This window comes from Lycium ferocissimum, chromosome 2, assembly GCF_029784015.1.
Source record: "Lycium ferocissimum isolate CSIRO_LF1 chromosome 2, AGI_CSIRO_Lferr_CH_V1, whole genome shotgun sequence".
Lineage (NCBI taxonomy): Eukaryota > Viridiplantae > Streptophyta > Magnoliopsida > Solanales > Solanaceae > Lycium > Lycium ferocissimum.
In genome coordinates this window covers 12,682,413-12,689,909 of record NC_081343.1, presented here as the reverse complement: position 1 = coordinate 12,689,909, position 7,497 = coordinate 12,682,413, and positions in this window count along the sequence as shown.

The window sequence follows — 7,497 nt, the reverse complement described above, 5'->3', positions numbered from 1 at the left end:
ACACGACATATGACTTTCTTTCCTTAACAACTTCCTCTTCTTATCTTGAATGTCTTTGGAAATCTTAATTAGGACCATTAATGACTATTTCTTACTTGTCAAACATCGTATAAGTCATGCCTTTCGTTAGCCTATTCACTGTACGTTAACGGGAAATTCCCAAGGTGTAACAATATGTATGCAGATTGTACAGAGTTCTGATGTTTCCTTTTTATGAGATTAGTTTGTGCCATTCAGATAAGTATTTAAGGGTGTTTGGTCGCTGGAGGTCAGGCTCCCGTCATGGCTCATTGGGTTGGGTCATAACAGAAGTGGTATCAGAGCAGTTCCGTCCTAGGGTTGTATACAGGTCGTGTCTAGTAGAGTCTTGTTTATGGGCGTGTTGTGCACCACACTTATAAATAGAAGGCTACAGGATACTTAGGATGATGTTATTCTTTCTCTCCTAGACTGTACGATAGAGCCATGTGTTAGGCGTTCGCTTTACGATGAAGCTACATTATGATTTCGACGATGCCTCCCAAAAGCTACGACGGCCGTAAGGCAAGAAAGCCACATGTGGGCGGCCCGGCCCCACGCTCGACGAGCCACGAGAGCCCGGGATGAGATTCGAGTGAGGGTCCATACGAGACATCGCATACACCGCCTCCCGGCCACACCCCGGTTCCTCGGATGCGATGCAGGGCGGGATGTACGAGATGTGGTTCGGTTATTAACCAGATTAGTAGCCGCCTAGGCTCAGCGGCAGGGAGTTGGTGTTGACCAGGCATATGGGACTGGTAGCTCGAGGGTTAAGACCTTTCTTGGGTTAGTTCCTCCAGAGTTTTTCATGGTAAAGCAGAATATGGACCCCCCAGGATTTCATTGATGGTATGTAGAGGACTTTGAGGGTTTTGCATGCAGATGAGGTCGAGTCCGTGGAGTTGGCTTCGTATAGGCTGCGATATTGCGGTACGGTGGTATCGGACTTGGGAGTTATCTAGGGGGAGAATGCCCCTCGGTGTGTGTGAAGTTCACGAGATGCCTTTATCCGCCATTATTTGCCTCACGAGGTCGGGCGAGCCGGCGGAATGGGTGCTTACGTATTGGCGGGCGGTATGATTGTCGGGAGTATTGCGCGTATTTTGATTCTATGGCCGGTATGCTCCGGCATGGTGGTGAGATGGAGAATAGAGTTCATCGTTTTGTGGCTGGTCTGAGTGCCATATTTGATTGATGTATGTACGGCATTGCCGCATTACGGCTAGGAATGGATATCTCGTATACGGGCGTATGCGCGAATTTGGAGGATCGCAAGCGCCAGAGGAGGCCAGATCGTGATCGTGATCGGGGCCATGGTAAGAGGTCCAGATCTTTTGATAGCGGGGGTGAATTTAGAGGAGGACAGAGGCAGCAGCATCCCTGATATCCTTTTCATTTAGCAGGGAGTGCATTTTCGCAGTTTCCGGGCGAGATTTGTGGGTCTCGCTTATTTTGGAGCGAGCCGAGGTTTTAGAGCACCAGACTCTCAGTACAGACCAGAGTCAGGCCAGATGAGACCCCTTTTGCCGCGATGTGCCCAGTATGGCAAGTTACACGCCGGTCAGTGTCGACTGGGATCAGATGGTTGTTATGCTTGTGGCCAGCTAGGCCACAGGGTGAAGGAGTGCCTGATGAGGATTGGTACAGGTATGGTTCAGCCTACAAGGTCCGTGGTTGGCTCTTCTTCCGTAGTGCGCCCTTCAAAGCAAGTTTTTTAGACTCCAGCAGCGCGAGGTAGAGGGAGGAGTGGAGCGTCCAGCTTGAACGGCCCTTAGCACCACGTGTATGCATTGGGCGGTGGGACGGGGACCGAGACGTCTCGCGATGTTGTTACAGGTATATTATCGGTTTCCTCCTATGATGTTTATGCACTGATCGATCCAGGTTCCACTTTATCATATGTTACACCATTTGTTGCTAGCAAGTTTGGGGTAGAGCCTGAGTTGATCAAACCTTTCGAGGTGTCCACGCCGCTAGTCGGGTGATCTGGGTTATAGCTAGGCGGTATCTTTTGGAGGCTGTGTTGTTATAGTTTGTGACCGCCTTTATGCTTGATTTGATTGAGTTAGATATGATTGATTTTGATGTTATTATGGGCATGGGTGGTTAGCTTCTTGTTATGCTAATGTTGATTGTAGAGCAAAAGATGGTTCGATTTCGGTTCCGGGCGAGCCGATCCACAGAGTGGAAGGGCAATCTTTGCTTCGCCTAGAGGTAGGTTTATTTCCTACCTTAAGGCAGAGAAGATGATCAGAAAAAGGTATATTTTTTATCTAGTTCGAGTTCAAGATGTGCAATAAGAGTCGCAGACTCTTCAGTCTGTTCCTGTGTTTAATGAGTTCCCAGAAGTGATTCCAGATGAGCTTCCAGGCATTCCCCCAGAGAGGGAGATTGATTTTTCTATTGATCTATTGCCAGACACTCAGCCAATATCTATTCCTCCTTATAGGATGGCACCTGCGGAGTTGAAGGAACTGAAAGAGCAGTTGAAAGATTTGCTTGAGAAAGGCTTTATCAGGCCTAGTACATCACCGTAGGGAGCGTCGGTGTTATTTGTGGGAAAGAAGGATAGTTCCTTACGAATGTGTATCGATTATAGGTAATTGAATAAAGTGACTATAAAGAATAAGTATCCGCTCCTGAGGATTGATGATTTATTTGATCAGTTGCAAGGCGCCAAGTATTTCTCGAAGATAGACTTGAGGTCAGGATACCACCAGGTTAGGGTGAAGGAAGAAGACATTCCGAAGATAGCATTCCGGACTAGATATGGCCACTATGAGTTCCGTCGTATGCCATTCAGGCTAACTAATGCCCCAGCCGTGTTCTTGGATTTGATGAATCGTGTATTCAGACCCTTTCTCGATTTGTTCGTGATTGTGTTCATAGATGATATTCTAGTTTATTCGCCGTCAGAGGCCGATCATGCAGACCATCTGCAAATAGTGCTTGGAATTCTTCGGGGTAAAGAGTGGTATGCCAAGTTTTCTAAGTGTGAGTTCTGGTTAAAAGCCGTGGCTTTTTTGGGTCACATTATTTCGGAGGAAGGCATCAGCGAGTGGATGCCAAAAAGATTAAGGCTGTGAAGAATTGGCCAAGGCCCACGGCACCAATAGAGATTCGTAGTTTCTTGGGCTTGGAAGGTTATTATAGAAGGTTTGTAGAAGGATTTTCCTCTCTTTCAGCCCCATTAACCAAATTAACTCAGAAATCAGCTAAGTTCCAATGGGCAGATGCTTGTGAGCAGAGTTTTCAGACATTGAAGGATAAGTTAACTTCAGCGCCAGTTTTGACTCTTCCAGAAGTAGCAGATGGCTATGTGGTGTATTGTGATGCTTTAGGTGTTGGATTGGGCTGTGTATTGATGCAGCATTGTTATATCCCGTATTTCGTACGACGGGATAATCCGAGTCAACCTTGATTAGTTAAAGACAAGACCATTCCGAGATATGAAGCAGAGACTTTTGTTCGCTTTAAAGGCTTAAATTGTGTATGATTTTATTGGTATGGAAATCTTAAGGAAACATTTGGGGTTAAGTTCCACTTTTAGTAAGTATTCTATTTTTGGAAAGGTGTATTATTAGATGAAAAAAAAAAAAAGAGAAAATAAGGGCTATGTGGCCGGCCACCTAAGATGTGGGCCATGTCCACATGGATGCTTCTTATATGTAGTATTAAGATGAATAATTCATCACATGTTCTTCATTTTCAAACACTTAGAAGCTTGGAGAAAAATTGAGAAGCTTGGAGAAAAATAAACCAAGCCATTCGGCCAAGAGAACTGACCCAGGAGCAAGGGTGAGAAAAAGAGGAAAAAAATAAAATTTCTCTAGCAATGCTACTCCTTACAAGGTGCATAACAACGTGGTGGAGTTGTTGAAGTAGTTAGAACAAGTGTTGGTTCAAGGCGTGGCTCATAGTCAACTTGAAGAATCAAGTGAAAGAGGTATGGTTCAACCTTGTTTTTCATATGTTATGGATGATTTGTGTATGTTGTGAAGTATGGAAATGAATGAAAATCGTGAAAATATAGAAGTTGAAGTGTAGCCGTGTATGTGTGTGTGAGGCCGTGCATATGTGTGTGTTGTGTAGAAGTGGAGAGTAATTGAATTTAGCATGTTTATGTGTTGTTGTAATGTGTAGAAAATGAATGAAACTCATGAGATTATGTATATTGGTGTTGGGCCGTGATTAGGGGCTGCTTAGTATGCAATAAATGAACTAATGTTATTTAGTATTTTGGTTGTCGTCGTTATGAATTCTATGACGTAAAATGAAGGCTAATAATCCAAGTTGAAGTTAGAAACCGTGTGGGCTGATTTGAAGTCTAATGTGATCTTAATGTAGTTGCTTGAATTTGTGACGATAATGTTGTTAATGTATGGATTGTCGATGTAGTCTATGAATTTGGAAGGAGAAAGCGTGTTGATGTCGTTCCTATGGAAATTTGAAAGTTTTGGCAATGTAGTATGTTGGTTTGGCCATTTGGAATGTTGTGCGAATTATTTAAAGTATTCTTGAATGGTTGTTGGTATTGTTGTTGACAAATTGGCCGAGTTAAATTCTCGGGGTGTCGTATTTACAGGGGAGGTGCTGCCCAATTTTCTGTAGAATTGAGAGAAGTGTGGAATTGAATTTCCGAAGTACTTATAGCTAATGGTTGATATTTATTGACGTCGTGTAGACTTTGGAGAGCCGAGGCCTGAGTTTGGGTTAGCTTAAGGAGCGGCCAAGGTATGTAAGGCTTCCTCTTTCTTTCTTTGGCATGTCCTAGACGTAAGGTGAATATCATACGAACCTCGGGGAACTTCACTCTTAAGATCCGAGCCTATATGCATTTCTTCTTCGCTCTTAAAGTTAATTCTCCTAATGTAGACAATCCAAATTCTTATGTTTTGATATGAATGAGTTTTAAATGTTCTAAAAAGAATTGTGTCCTTAAAGGGGTTTCGTAACTACGAACTCCCGTAACTTTCTTAGACGAGCTCGGATCGCCCCGAAACCTTCATAGATGACTCCATAAGGCATAATATCCCCCAACCTTCATAGACGGGCTCGGGCGGGTTGATGCTCGTCCGTGGCCCTCGAGACCTTCCTTGTACAGTTTTAACGTTTTTGTAAAGAACTTAGCATGTTTGTTATCTTAACCCCCGATTATGATTACCTACTTATGTAACGAGTTTGAAATGAGAATTGTTATGTACATGATTCCAATACGAAGTTATGATCCTTAAGGTTCGGTTTGATATGTGCCCGAGTGGCATTCGGAAGAAACGCGACTGGACTATTGTATTAATTTGTAAGTAATGAATTGCTTTGATTAATTTATTAAGTTTTTTTGTAAACGTTTGCATTGCATATGATTTTACGTCGCATATGGATATAAGTATTTTGAGATGCATATAGATCCTACGATTCTGCTCGTGCACACTATTATTACTTCCTTCGCCGAGTCCCGGGCCGGTTACTATCGTGCGCACAATTCGAAGTATGATGAGCTTCCGAAGTATGATGAGCGTCTGATATATGATATGATACGAAGTATGATGTGATTCTGATTTATGATGTGTGACGGAGATACGGAGATCTGAAAACTTCCGAAGTATGATGAGTTGTGGCGCCCAAGGCAGGAGGGGCGACCACGTTCCGTCCGCCGGGTCCTATTACGGACCGCATAGGGTACATGACATGATAATATGACGATTTTGTTTAGTCTGATGATATGATAATATGATGATTCTGTTTAATGTGATGATATGATATATACAGGTATTCTGAAATATGATCTGTTGGTTTCGAGGCGGTGGTGAGCAAACCCAATGGTGGGGCAATCCCGGTGGCGAGCACATTCATTTGGTTTGGCGAATCCCACGTTGGTTTGGCGAATCCCACATTGGTGTAGGCGAATCCCACATCGGTTAATGTCGGCTACTATGTTACGTTACATTTTTATATACATATGAGGCAATGTTCTTGAGAGAAAGCTAAGTATTTTGAGCATTTCGATTAGTATATCTCTTCCTTCCGTACCTCTTATGCACATTTTACGTACTCCTCATTTCTATTATGATCTCGTTTAATGTTTTTTTCACCTTTACATACTCGGTACATATTCCGTCTTGATCCCACTCTTCGGGCGCGTTTCATGCCGCGCGGTACTGTGTGTACGTTACGGTGACTCGTCGGCCTAGGACATCCGTTAAATTTGTTCGGAGAGCTCCCGATCGAGACTGCTACACTTTTGGGTACGGATCTTACATTATTTGTATATATATGTTTGTTCACGGTACGGCGGGGCCACCGTCCCGTCATATGGTTGGTTATGACTCTTGAGGTCCGTAGACATAAACGTGTGGGTTGTGGGCGAGTTACGTACGGTTGTGTTTGTATGGTTTATGTTCTTATGTTTTGGAAGCCTTACCGGCTTACGTCTGTTATGTATATATGTATATACGTATGTATATATGTCAGCTTTGGGGCGATGACTTGCCTTCGACTATGCTTATGCTATTAGTAAGATGATAATGGTTGCTAGGTACGTACGGGTGCCCAGCTCGGGCACTAGTCACGGCCTACGGGGTTGGGTCGTGACAGAAGTGGTATCCGAGCGGTTAGTCTTCGGAATGTCTACGGACCGTGTCGGCGAGCCTTGTTTATGGTGTGAAGCGGACGCGCTTATAAACGAAGTGCGGGGGCATTTAGGAATCATTGACCTTTTTGTCTTAGATCGTGCGATAGAGCCAGTGCAGGGAAGACCACTTCGACGCTTTCTTGCGGTGAGGGGTACAGTTGATAGAAGATGAAGAGATCAGCTTCGACGATGGGGGGTGCTAATAAGGCCTCGAGTATCCTCGGGACCTCGGGCTCCGGGGCCCGGCGGGAGAAGCCGGTTACTCTGTCGAGACGGACCCCTCGAGAGGATCTGCTACGATCCTCCAGTGTTTGACCCCCGAGAGGAGGTGGGGCCCGGTGGGGAAGAGCCGGTTCTCGATCGAGGCCCGATCCCTCGGAGGATCTGCTGACGATTCCTCGGGTCCGCGACCCCCGGCGAGGAGGACCCCGGAGAGCGACGGTATGACGGATCCGTCGAGTATGGGGCGGGGGCCGGGAGAGGGCTTCGCGGGGCCGACATCGTGCCGGTCGCTCATGGTGGAGAACTATGTTCGCGGCTTCCTCGGTGAGCGTTACACGTATTCACAGCCACCCTTTATCACGGCCATCGGTGAACCGGGGGTGTCGGGCTATCCGTATTCTTCGAGTCGGACGCGGGGGAATGACGAGGAGGTATACTCGCCACATAGCTCACGGATCAGTGGAGACCGCTCGTCTACGGGTATATAGTATTTATTGAAATTTGTTCTATGTATGTATTTCTTTGTATAATTGTTACTTAATAGCGGTAGGCATTTGGAATTTAAGGGTCGATAATCAAATATTCGTAAATCATGGAGATTAAGGTGTGTTCATCTTTATAGC